General features: G+C 38.1%; 1 protein-coding gene across 1 annotated transcript in view; it reads right to left on the bottom strand.

Annotated features, from left to right (window-relative positions):
- The window catches only part of mocos (molybdenum cofactor sulfurase), a 76,143-nt gene extending 65,649 nt beyond the window's left edge, over window positions 1-10,494 (bottom strand). The window contains exons 1-3 of the mRNA XM_042501714.1: window positions 10,316-10,494; window positions 9,983-10,057; window positions 8,773-8,881 (exon numbers count right to left, since the gene is read on the bottom strand). The gene's annotated coding sequence lies outside the window, so the exon portion shown is untranslated. The remainder of the gene's footprint in view (window positions 1-8,772; window positions 8,882-9,982; window positions 10,058-10,315) is intronic.
- Window positions 10,495-14,337: the final 3,843 nt, after the last annotated feature.

The raw sequence follows: 14,337 nt of genomic DNA, 5'->3' as shown, positions 1-14,337 counted from the left end.
TCCACCAAACTCTTTGATCAAGGGGTTGCCAGACAACGATGTAGCATCTCCAGCAGTGAGACGTGCCTGTTAGCCAGTCGGCAGGATCGAGGTAAATAAGCCTAAATGCATGTACATGCTACGTGACAGGCTCCTCTCAGAGCAGTAGGGGAGCGGTGGCACAGATCTATTAAGGTTTTCTGGCCAGCCTTAACTCCTCTGTTTCTACAACTGTAAAGGTCCTCTCAAACCAAACTCATTCATTCAAGGAAAATAGGGCTTGTGCTCTTGCATACAAACCGTAAATGATGGTGGGATTTTTCTCTCCTGTCCACCAGTCCTCACCAGTAATACAAAGTGCTCATTATCATGTGACCCCTCAATTTTCTTCTATTTAGAGGAATTACTGTGGTGTCGTGTCCATTCTTTCATTTTACAAGGTAATACTTTACTCAAGTCTAATTGTCCAAGCGGCTTACCTGCTGTGTGTCAGCCGGTAAAGTAATGACTCTGACCAGGGATGTTATCTGTCACCCCTATCCCCCCTGTCCACATCATTAGCATTCACAATTGGCTTTAGATCAGTTCACAGTCATTCAACATCAGCCCTGCATATGACTGGATGGACGGAAGAAAGCCGTGATTAAGATGGCCTAAAAGTCTACTCATCACAAACGAGACTGGGTCTTTTACTTTGAAATAAAATTCCCAGAGTGGTAGGCATCTACACGCCTTCAAAGACAGGCCATTAATTGGACACATCTGTTGGAGAAACCCATAAGAGATTAGCCCGGTCTCCCCAAAGCCCTAACTATGTAATTAGACTTCTGCCCTGTTCTGGACAATGCACACCGCTGCACTGAGATGAGATGTGTTCATATTACAGTAAGTGATGAAATTCATTATTCATCTATAGCAATCAGCCAGCTCTGTAATTTGAAATTAAAGCATCATAAGCTGAAAGTTGGAAAGTTGAAAGGTTCATCAGCGCTTCTTCACAACAAGACTTTTATTAGCTCACAAATATTAAGGCATTTAATGAGATGTCCCCCAGAATTATTGGCTCTTGATAAAGGATTGTGAGATGTTGTAAACTAAATGACCAATGACACAACTGAGCTGCACTCTGTAACTTACTGGTTTATAATATAATAATTATATCATATATATATCTAATTATATCTAAACTATTTCTTACACTTAGTGTTTCTTTTTTAGTCATGCTAGATGCACTGGTAAAACACTTGTCACTTTCTATATTTCCACAGTCATACTTCAGTTTGAGCTGATTAAAATGTATGAAAAGTAAAAGGAAAAGCAGGTCTTAACATGGAAAAAAAACTCATTCCACTTAAAAATACAAGAATGTCGACACAGACCGGATTGAATTACAGGAGGACCAGAGGGTCGGCCATAAAACAGTCAGAAATTGTCACTGTAATTATTACTGTGGATGGGAATAATTACTCATGTATGCTCTGGGATTAAAATCACTGACCCGAACAGGTGATGTAAAAATCAAGCCACCTCCCCTGAAGAAATTAGTACATTTCGAATGGGGCTTTGGTCTTGTTTTACCAATCCGTGGTGTCAGAGCGTCACATTTTTTAAAAAGCAACGTTAAAATGTTTTCTCTGGAAGCTTTAGAGACCTATTTTGTTTTACATGGTATGTTAGAAGTAATGTGTTTTCCTGTTTGACCTTACTCTGTGCTGCTGATATTGAAAATGAACAGAGACTGAAGGATGAAAAACTTTATTTTAGTGCACTGACACATTGCTGTCCTTGATTTTATGGGCTTTGACAAAAGTTACTATGAAAACGAAGATGTGTCTGAGGCAAGTGATAATGAGGATTTTAGCTTTGTGATCAGTCAGAGGAAAGTTAGAGCGTGAACATAACAATATCAGCTCAGACGACTTAAACTCAACAGCCAAAAGAGGACTCCTGACTCGGCTGCTGTTTTGTGGTTGAGGCTGAAAATTCGACTTTAAATGAATGGGAGTCTCAATTTTTATGTTAAAAATACTGAATCAACAATGTTCATGTTTTTAACATTGAAATATTAACATTAAGTCAATATCATCTCAATGTACCTGCTGCCAACTTTACCGCCAACATATCCCAAATTAAATGAGGACTGGAGAACAACCATTTCAGGGTTGTGTAGCCTGTGCAGCTGTCCATGGTGCTGAAAACAGGCTGCTTTGCAGGATGAGAGGGACGCCCTTCAGTTCAATATTGGGGGTGGCTGTTTCAAAGCATGTTGTTTGTGGTGGTGTATTTTAGCGTTATTTCACTGTCACCGATAGCTGCAATATTGTCTTGGCAAATTGGTCCATCTGTTGTGGCTTAATATTTCTAATATTTTAAGGGGATCTGGCGCATTATTATGGACAGTACTGCTTCCTCTTGGCAAATCCTACCCACTGTGCCATGATGATGATGAGTTGTCACGTTGAGGTGTAATGGTTGGAGATGATTGAGGAAGGGTGAGGAGGTCATGGTTAGGGCTCTATTAGCCAAAAATAGTAGGGTGGGACTTGCCAAGAAAAGCATTGGAATCCATAATAGCATGAATTGACTCATGTATGTGAGCAATCAATAAGCTAGGTAGTTCACTAAAAAAAAAAAAAATCACACAAAAAATGTGAAAATCAAGCACAATTATCTTGCTGTCTCTACAGGTTGTAAAGGGTTATCAAACGGCTATTGTAACATGTTTGTATTTGTTGCTGAGGATGTTATGCCAACTGGCATTAGGCTAGGCTAATAGCCAGCCATTAGCATGTCTGATTTCAAAATACGATCTCATTTTAACTCTCACTGGTGCCAGCAAATTCCAGGCTTCTGATTAAATCACAGCCTAATAATGTGAAGTTTAATTCAACCAACCTGAGCAATTTGGAGAAAACAGATAGACTAGAAACAGATATGAACATTTGTTATTGAAATAAATCAAAATTTACAAGAACAGTAGCACACTTAAACTAGTTGCCATCGCAGCCGCAATACAAGGATCTGCAACTTAAAGCGAATGTGGTCCTGGAGGCATAAAATGGGCAGCAACCTTGCCAGAACACCAATTTTTGAATTCTATCTTCATTTTGATTTCAGCACACCTGATCTTATCTGTATCTGTGCCTGTATACAGTTGTGATGCCATCACAGTGACAAAATCTGTCCACAGTCAGACAAACACCTAGCAAAATACTCAAAACCACTTCTGTGGTATTTCCTGCTGAGACAGGTGTCTCCAGGACCACTTTTTGCCACGATGACACACACACACACACACACACACACACACACACACACACACACACACACAAACTTAATGCACACAGATGAACTATTTCAATGTTACCTTCTGGTTGGGCTAAAACTGGTAAAATTATATACATCCATTTTTAAAACTTGTATACTGACAAGCTAAACTAAGAGACACACATGGATGATTGACTAACAAAGAAAACATTAAAGATTTATCAGGGTAGTTTGTCTTTAAGTCCTTAAGAGAAACAGAATTTTTCAAAAAACAATTTAAAGTCATATTTTCAGATAAAGGGAAACTTTTCCTTTCCAGGAATAATCTTAACAGCATCTACAATTCAAGCTGTGAGCAGACACCTCCTCTGAGACTGCTGGCAGCTTCATAATGGTAAGTGGAATGAGAGTGAATAACAAAAGCAAAAAATAAATGATTCACAATATTGTATTGTGCAGAGCTGTTGTAATTTACTTGTTTGCAGCAAGTATGTGTTTTCATGGGGATGCCAGAAGCCACCTCAGGCCAGTTATGGTCCCCCACAATCTGCGAGTAATGGTCTGTCATGGGGCTGACTGCCTCATACAGTCACCTTGTTTCACCTACTGACTGCACTCAGGAGACATGCGGGGGAAAGCACTAGTCTGTCAGATCCTGTGTGTTAGCTCCATAGCTGTTTTGAAAGGGATTGTGGGTGATATTATACTTAAAGTTTAGTCTAACTAAACATCTAAAAGCATCACATACACAGAAATATCACTATTTAAATATTGACTAAACTGTCCCTGCCTTTAAGGTTTTAACAAAAGAACATTTAGAAAATGAAGAATGCATGTAAAATACAATCTCTGTTTACATATAATGAGAATGGAAACATTCAAAATAATGTTTTTCTCCCTTTAAATTTGGTTTATTACGATTGCTTTAAGTAACACTTTTGATGTCCTCTGTACCATCTCATCGTATGTCTTTTTGATTTTTTTTTTTTTTTTGCACTGCAAAGACAAAAAGATGTCAGCTGACCTGAAGTGATTCAGAGAAGTGCTCTACAAAGAGAGGCTGAGACACAGAAAGGATCAACTTTACATTATAAATGACCTCCACAAGTTTGAAATCACACAAGGTGATTGCATTAATATTGCATGTTTCTAAGTATTTTACTCACTGTTTAACTTGCAGCACATGTTGTGATATAATATTTCACGTATAGCTGCAGAAATATTTCATGGCGCCTTTCCTTTTGTTATGAAAAATTAGGTAAATTTAAATTGATCCTATCGTCATTTACAGTTTGGGTTAGCTTTTCCTCGTAATGAAAGAAAATGTTTTTTCATTGTATTTTGCAATCTAAAGCCACTTCTAATAAGAGATAGTGATACTCCTGCCTTTAATAGGCAGAGTAAAAGCAGCTAAAAGCACCATTTTAAATAATGTATGAGTCAGTACTGATTCAGTGTAACTCATGGTTAAAATTCTCATATTTTTTCAATATTAAACATAAGGAGCACTTTAAATTAGGCTTTTAATGTCAAGCGTCAATATAAACTCAATATGTCACAGTTGATTCAGTCACATTTTGCTTTCCAGGAAGTTATGTCAATATTATGTTCTGAAAAGTTTATAAGAAATGCAATTTTCATCTGGAGCTTATGAAATGGGTTTCTAAAATCCAAATTATGTATTTATTGGCTAAATTAAACAGAAAAAACTGAAGACACAGTCAGCAAATCAAATGCAATACACTTTTTCCTCAAATTCAGGAAATCTCCTTACGGTTTGCCAGCGACCTTGCAGTTTTGTCTAGGCACTACAAATTTACTGCAAATTCTAAATATAAACATTGCAACATGCATCAGAAGTTTTTGGAAAAGCTGCCATGAAATCAGGTATTTCAGGCTGCAACAATCACAAAAAAAGTCCTACAAAATCCCGACGGGATTATATAAAGGATAGATGACATGGCGGCTCCCTAAAAGTAAAACCAAAACATCTTGATCACCCCCTGGTGTCCGGCTGCAGTACAGGTCATAAACCCCACCCCCTCCACGTTAGCTGATTGGACAGGGGCCAAACTTAAAACTCAAAGCACATATTGTGTAATGTTTTCCTGATTGGTTTGTTATGCGTTATTAGTTATCTGAGGCTATAAAAAGGGGGTGTGATGTCATGATTTAAAGCCGTGTGTTTGTCAAATGGGTTTGGGCTGGAACCCGATACCGCGGCTCCATTTCCCACTCGCTACTGTTCAGACTCTCCAAAATGACATCACCAATACAAGATTGCAGCACCCATATCCGCAATATTTTGGCTTCATTTTTGCACAGTGGGAGGACGTAGAGATGTGTTGTATATCCTTTTATACAGTTGCTGGTGTGGACTGAAAAGTCATATGTTCATACACAACGCTTGCTTTGTAAATGGAGGAGAAAAAAAAGAAAATAATGTTTCCCCAACAATGTTACAGGCCTGGCGCACCAACGAATACACGTGTCAGAATAGGGATTTGCATGTTTAAGTTACTGCAGTGGGGAAAAGGCAAAGGAGGTCACAGGTAAGCTAAATGACCACGGTACCACCATCCAAAAAGAATAAACTGCGTAATATGCAACTCAATACATTCACTTTTTTGTCAACTGAGCCAGGGAGCAAAAATAAAGATGGGAAAGGAGAGTGATGCTGTGGTGACATTCTTCTCACAGCCAAGAAAGATAACGTGCAACAGTGAATTCTGCACACTTTGCTCTTTGTAAAACAATACAGCGCGTACAGACAACCTCCCCTTGTTGTTTCACTTCGTTTTAGGTTTTTAACAAACAAAGTGAACAAAAATTTGAACACAAATAATGATTTTGCTGATCCCCTGTCCCACTGGACTGAAGCCAACCATGCCAATTAGTCATCCCAGGTGTTGCGTCTGTTTAGGTTTTTTTTTTCGGTGTGTACCACCGGGCCTGAAAGAAATTATAGGGGAACCACTGAAACTATTCCATCTGATCAGCAACACGGGGTGTTTATGTGCAAAGGACAGTGGAAGGCCATGACTGTATAAAGAGAAAGATTTATTAGGGTATTTGTTTGGATGTCGACAGTATTTCTCCAGAATGGCTGTCTCCACCTTTAAAGTGGCTAACATACAAACTCTGAGACCCATCACATGTTGTCCTATGAAGTTTGGGGCTGACAGATTTACTTACATTTGAATGGTAAAGTACACAGAAAAGGACTTAATAAGGACTGAGATAATAACAGACCTTTTCTTCATAGCTGATTTATCTTCATCAATAAAAAGCACTTTGGACTTCTAAAACATTCTTCCCTTTTGACATCTTTGATATGTTTCTCTTCTGTCACTCATTGAAAGCCATATCATTTTTTAACTACACACACTTGAGGGAGATACTAGAATTAATGTCTTCAATTTCTTTCAAAAGCTGTTTGACAAAGTCTTTTAATGCGCTGAGTGGAATCTGTAAAGCCTTGTTGAGTCTTTTGAAACGACATGTTATTGTTTTATGAAATAGTTATATCATATTGCAGTACAAAATATAGAAACAGAAGTGATCTCATGAACATGTCAGGACTTTATGAGAATGCTTTTTCAGCTTGGTTTGTCTTTAAAGTTCAGAATACAGATGCCATTTGATTGAAGTTTTAGATCAAAACACTCCAGTGCCAACTTCAATCTGAAGTTTTGAAAGCATGGGTTTACTTTCATGATTTCAAATACACGAGTGTAAGCCCGATGGCCCGATCTGTCTGCAATCTTATGAAATGCATTAAAAGCTTTGTGAGACAATGATTTGACAGAGGTGAAAATGTTCCACGAGCCCGCGAGAAAGGGAAATAAGTAAAGGGTGAAAGAGCAGTTTACCCGCCTGCATCTATAGCAGGCAATGTTCGGGAACTGTGATTAATAATATCTCCAGAATGCAGCTCTTAAAATCTCATCCGATACAGCGACAAGAATTCACTTTCCCATAATGCTCTAATGATCTACCTTCATGGACTTCTCACTTATTAGAAGTGATTAATTATGTAGGATTTTGTTTTTTTTGCTGTGAATGTATCTTCACACAGGAAGAGCTAGATGACAGCTGAAGGTTATGAATATTTAATGTCACATTTGCAGCGTTTATTTCAATTTCTGAGGGAGCACTGAGCTTTTAACCGGAATCACTTTAAATAAAAGAAGGCTTGTTATCTGTAAGTGCATTTAGGCTTTCTGCTTAATACGGGACTGTTATCAGCGGAGCGGTTCATTAGTAGATTTGCGATTCTCCTTTCAGAGAGCCGGGTCCCTTTGAATTTCCGCTGAGAGACGACAGAGTGAATTCCAGCCTTCTGTTTCTCCGCTGGCGACTTTATTCCTCCAAATTTTTACTGTTCTGAACATTAATTTCACTGGACAGCTGCTAAATGCTGGTAAAATGCTTTGAGGATTCTATTTGCACCTTCTGAAATGGTTTCTAAGCACATCACCTCAAATCCATTAAATCCAGCTTTGAATCTCCTGACAGTTCTGCGAGTCATCCTTGGAGCCACATGTAACATTCCCATGTGATTACGACGCTCCTTGATCAATCTGGGTGAATCACTTCATGATTGAGCGCATGACTCTCCCGAGTCTTGGGCCTGAAATTGTCCTTTATAGATTTGGTATTATATCTCCAGCACTCCTCCTCAGCCATTAGCCAGACATTCACATTTTCAATTTCACCTCTCCGCCTTGTCTTGCCTCAAGATGAGAGTGACACTGTTGCAGGGCTGGATTGTCGCCCCATTCATACGTCCGTGGAGCACATCTTACACAGTAAGATATGCTTAGATTACTGGGTTTTAGAAAGACAGGATATGGGAAGCAAATGCCTAAGTTGGCTTTGTGTTAGTGTTAAGATGAAATTTAAACCCAGGATGAAGCAAATCCCCTATTTTCTCTAAATGACACGGGTTAGATGGGTGACTGCAGGTTCAATCTGACCCTATCCATCACAGGCAGTTATAGGCCAGGTAGGTGTGTAATACGGCTTAGAGCATCTTGGAGGACAGCATTTCAGCATTTTATCCACAACAGACAGCCTACGCCAATGTGACCTGCTTGCTGAACACTTTCCAAGGGTGGTTCAATTCAGCAGTGCGCCGCTGAGCCACGCACATCTGCATAAGTTGCTGTCAGCCTGGAGATAGTATTGTGGATTGTTAGGTTATCATAGAGGAAGCAGCTTTTGTGCACGCCCTGTAGAATACTAAGCGTTTGTATTTGCAACACAACATTCATCCTGGGGTATTCTTTTTTTTTATTCTCTATGGCCCTTGTATGGTAATTCATCATCCAGGTCTTGGTACATGCTGTGAGAGTGCCCAGAGAAAGTATTAACCAGCGGCTCACATGCTGCTGTAGATTCCCTTGGGATATTTTGAACATGAAACCTATAAGGATGTCAGACCTCGATGCAAACAAGCTGGCAGTATTATTGTGGGTGTTTTTTTTGCTTTGTTGCCCTCCCAAAGAACATAAAAAGCCTTACCTGGGTACCGAGGAAATGAAGGTTCAGACTGTGGGCGACCACTCCTTGGTTTCTATGTTTCAGCCTCAGAAGCAGGTAATTTCACTTTGGTCGAGGGGATGGAAACAGCCTGGGTGGGCAACATGTTGGAGGTTTAATAATGGAAAGCAAGGTCTCGGGGGACAAGTCCATCTTCCTGAGTAACAGAAAAAGTCCATTACCCGTGGTGTTTCTTTGCCTAATGCAACTTCTTATTCGTAATTGAAAATCAGAGGTGTGTTGTTGCACACAGATCAAAAGCACGAATGTGGAGTGGTGTCCTGTGAGCCACCTGTAGACACCTCCTGACAGAGCCAAATATATCCAGAAAATTCGTTCACAAGCCTTTTTGTCTGATGCACCCCCACCAGATGAGCTCAAGTAGCCCTTCATCAGCACCACCCTTCATGATTTTAAAGTGGATGTGAAGTAACACTACACAGACATGGACACTGGACTATGTGCAATTGAATGGTTTATTTTTAGGATTGGTTTGGTGAAGCTTGCGTCCTACAACTACCAACTGTAGACAGGACCCTTACATATTTCAATGCTTTATCCAGTACTTTAACTATTTCTATTGTTATACATTATTTTAACTAAACAATTTTACTGTTTATCTATTACTTTTAAAATAAATATGTAAACTATTTTAATTGTTTATATTTTACTTTAAAAAGAAGATTGTAACAATTTGCCTGGGTTTGAAAGGGTTAATAGAACATTTTAAATGTTTATATGTTTATCCATTATTTTTATTAAATAGTTCAACAAACTTTTCATACATCAACAACTTTTAGTGTTAATGCATTACTTCAACTAAGTACTTCAAGTGTTTATCTATCACTTTAACCTGGATGGAAAAAAAATGGTGAGAAAATTGGTTTGATTTCTTTCAAAAACATAGTAACAAAGCACTAAACAATGAAGCTATGACCCCCCAAAAAATAGCCAGAACAGTATATGTAGTACAAAAAAAAAAGAAAAACAAAACTAAAAAATAAAAGAAATTAAAAAACAAAAAAATGACCTAGGAGCAGTTTTTAAAATGTATAAGAATTATATGCCATATCTTTAAACATTAAACTATGTTTATTATAAATATAGTTCTTCTGCAAGTTTTATAATTTCCTGAATCAACTAAATTCTTGCAAATATTCATGTAACATTTTAAAAACAAGTTGCTATTTACCTTTTCCCCTCATGTTTTGAAGAAATGGTCCCAATTTGCTCAGGGCTCAAAGGTTTAAATACTTGTGAAAGGCACCTGAAAGCAGCACAATGAAACAAATGGATGAACTATTTCAATTATTTAAACATCTTTAACTAAACGTTTCCAATGTTCTTTTGGCTAACTGTACCGGACTATGCTAACCCTGCTAGCATGCTAAACTAGCATATTAGCAAACCCTTTAACCCAGTGCCTTTCTCTTTATGTTGTCATGGACTTGAACGGGTTAACTCAGTTTCCCTAAGTGAAATGCAGTCTCTTTCTATCCTGAGGAGGTTGTGTGAAGGTACTCACCTCTTCCAGGACAAAGCTGGCACTCTCCACAGGTAACTGGCTGCACTGTCATGGCTGTGGCTCCGTCGTCACGTGGCCAGCACGCGCTTGCTGTCTTAGTTCACGTGCAGGTGTTATGGCCTATAAATAAACAGCTGTTGGTGCTGCTGTGTGTCAAGTTTTCAGCCGTTTCCTCTTCGGACGTCTCAGTTGCAGAATCAGTCCTGCTTCTGATGTCTCTCCAGGTGAGACCAACTATTGACTAACAATCCTTCACCACACCCCGCAAGTGTACCGTCGCTACCGGCCCATTTCCTGTCTAAACCACACCCATGTGTACCATGGATGTATCCTAATGAAATATACATCCATGACTAACTTCCTTATAATACATCCATGTTTACTCATGATCATATCCATAAAGATATAATTTGCTATAATGACGATACAGGCATTAAATATTTTAACTAATATATATTTTTTTATATTTCAATGGGGAAATCCTATAAACAAACATTTTTAGGTTTACACCCTTCTTTCAGTCTTCTCTTTGTTTTGTTTCCTCTCTTGCTCTTACAAATAACAAAAAGAGCAACAGATTTTGAGACAATTAAAATAAACTTATTTGGCAAAATCCCCTGATGTGACATGAATATAAATTATTTTTGTTTGCTTGCTTTTGTTTCTGTCTATGTAAATTCTTTTTTAATTGATTTATCTATTGACATTATGATTGTTTATTAGTCATATTTGTTATGTTCTGTGTAGAATGTAAGTTATCTGTGTATACATCGCTCATGTATATTTGTGTTCTTGTTTGCCTGACATATTTTGTACATATTTTTGTTAAATAAAGCTATGGAAAAAAGTACACAGTAGAAAAAAACACCCATGTGTTTTTGTGATGAACACTCTGAACTGTTTTACAACTTTTTGGCATTATTCTCACAGCAAGAAATTCTGGAGAGACATATGCAAATTCATCATGACCCATATCTTTATATTATTTTGGGAAAACATGGTGTTTGGCTTTCTCAGTTACCCAAGAAAAGAAGACAAATCATTCTTTTTAATGAACCCTTAGTTACTGTTTGGAGCATTTTACTGGCTTTTCATTCTTCATTTCTTGAAATTTTTGGCTGCATTCTCGCATATGGCATACATTTTGACAAGATTGCATATTTTTGTTTAATCTTGAAATTCCCATCTCAGCTCCTAAAATAAGTCTAAAATACACATACAAAATTGTTACATTCATACTCTTAAGTGCAAAAAAAATGTGCCATTGAAACCCATTCAAACTAATAAAACAGTTCATTTCAAATAGCTTAAATATGCCAAACCTTTGTCATTTGCGTAATTACCAGCTTGTTGATGATGATTTTTGAACTGCTCTAGTGTGGTCATTTGCATTTATCTTTGGATCCTTATTTCTCCTGTTCATACCTGATAGTCCTCCATTTCTGGAATCTCATTGCCAGACTCAAGTGCTATCCCTGAGTACTAATTAGAGGTACTTGTACTTTACTCGGTTATTTCTAATTTATGCAAGTTTATACTTCTAGTCCACCAAATTTCTTAGGCTGATATTGTATTTTTACTATGTCTGACAGCTTTAGTCACTCTTCATATTACAGTTTTTGACCCCCTTCATGTCCAGTGAATCTATATTAAGATTTGCTAATTTTGAATGTTTGTGACAAACTGAACAATGAAGATTTAAAAATAGAAATATTTATATATATATATATATATATATATATATATATATATATATATATTATATATATATCTTCTTGGATCAGCTGAAAAATGCATCATCACAAAGCTAAAAACAGGGCTGTTTTTTCTGAGCTCATGACAAGTTGACTTTTTAAAGATACCTTCTTCTCACAGGACAACACTGCAAACATGAGGATTTTATAAAATGTGATGTATTGCTGTTGGTTAAACTCCCAACAGTACATAAAGAAGTTAAAATGAGCACAACCTTAAACATCTGCTGTAGGAAAATGCAATAGGCACATTAATGCAGCAGTAATATTGATTCAAAAACAACATATATAACAGTAAAATTGTCAGAGAACATTTTACTGCACAATGAGTACTACTTTCACCTTTTCTTTCTTGCAAAACAAAGGTAAAAGGCAGTGCAACTTAACAAAACATGGCAAGAAATTTGTAAAAAATAGATAAGAAAATTATCTGAAAATAAGCAAAGAAAAAAGGGGTAAAAAGACAATAATCAAAAAATAGTGCTGAAAATTATAATTATGAACATAGTTTTCTGTAAATATCCCCCTTTTTTGTTTTTAACATTCTCCTTTAAAAAAAATTAAAAAAAACTCAGGTGTTTTTTTTGTCACCTCTTACTAATTTCTTTCAAAGTATGGGACATCTCTGGCCAGGTTGCTCACTGACCTTTTCCTCATGTTTTCAAAAAATGTCAAACCAATTTGAAAAAGTTTCAAAGGGTTAAATAGCTTGTAAAATGTATCTAAATGCAGCAAACTGATGTCAGTCCAGGTTTCAAAGGGTTAATTACTGTTTGATGATAATACTTGGGCTACATAAGGTTTTAAATGCAGGACTTTTACTTGTAGTATTTCCACAGTGTAGGATAAGTACTTTAACTGAAATAACTCAGCTGAATACTTCCGCTGCTCATGGGTGTGCTTCTAATCTAATTAATTACTATAATGATGTGAATAGGTGACTCACAGTACAGTAAGAGTTTTTTTTACCCCACCAGTTATTTCCAGTGGAGCCCCTGTCTTCTTTGCAAAGAGACAACCACTGCCATCACAACTTACTCATGATTTACAGCTGCTTGTATATCTGCTGTAGTCAACATATTCATCACTGAAAGTGACATTGCATTATGCTGACTCTCCCCTGGGGAATGTTAACATTAAACATCATGGTCATGCGGCATCATGATAGCCCAGAGGGTGCTTTGCGGGGGAAGAGTGTGTGTGAAAACTTCCATATTAAAAGCATTATAAAGAGCAGATTTTTCACTCCCACCACCCTCATGAAAAATGTACAGCGGCATATTCATTACTTCATTGAGCTAACTGAGTGTGACAAGCGGAGAGCTGCAGCAACCGAGGGCAGGGAAGCAGCACTACAATAAAGCCTTGGGCCACTCTCTGAGGACATGGCTACCACTGCCGCTCGTGGGAGCTTCATCTCTGCACTCTGTTTGGATTTTTCCAAATGGTTGAGGGTGCCGCACACAGCATGAGACAGAGTTCACTTCAGCCAATTTGCCCTCTAATCTAATGCATGCATGGTCATCGGGCGCTAATCAATTCCATGCCTTTACAGTGTGATGAATATGACCCATGAGCTATGACTTAAGGCCCTTATGCTATAAATATGATCATGCATTTTCATCAGTTTACAAGACATATGGACATAAACCCAGAAGTGGATGCATTGAGCATCAGATGTGGCTTGGCTTCTTTGTTACAAAGTGAATTGTGTATCAAGCACACAAAGAGAGGCTTCACATGGGTGTGACTTTCATGAGCTACAGCCGTATCTGCAGGAGCCTAATGCATCAAAGCTTTCTATACCAATGACAAGACCAATTGCAAACATTAATATCTGTCTGTCGTCTCTTCCTATTTATCTGTTTAATTTCTTGAAGCGGTGAGCACAGTTTGCAATGAAGGATGCTGTCTGTCTGCATTCTGAAGCATCCTCTCCACTCTTGGATGATCCATTCCCCGTGCCCGCTGGCCATATCTCCTCCCGGCCCTGCCTGTCTGATCCCGAGGTGTCATCCTGGGTCACCCTCAGCCCTGTTGTCTGATTAACAAAAATAATGCCCTGCCCAGAGCAGCATCAGCCCATATTGTCTTCAGCCACAACACCGCAATTGTGACTTTGCTTTGATGACCCTCTGCTGCAGCAGCAGCAGCAGCAGCAGCAGCAGCAACGACAATGCCTCTTAATCCAGAGCAACAGTTTCCCTCAGATGAATGCAGACAAATTAATGGCTGTGTAGCATCGGGCCTAGCACCATGGGCAAAATG

This window comes from Plectropomus leopardus, chromosome 15 (assembly GCF_008729295.1).
Source record: "Plectropomus leopardus isolate mb chromosome 15, YSFRI_Pleo_2.0, whole genome shotgun sequence".
Classification (NCBI taxonomy): domain Eukaryota; kingdom Metazoa; phylum Chordata; class Actinopteri; order Perciformes; family Serranidae; genus Plectropomus; species Plectropomus leopardus.
This window is presented reverse-complemented; position numbering and strand designations above follow the sequence as displayed.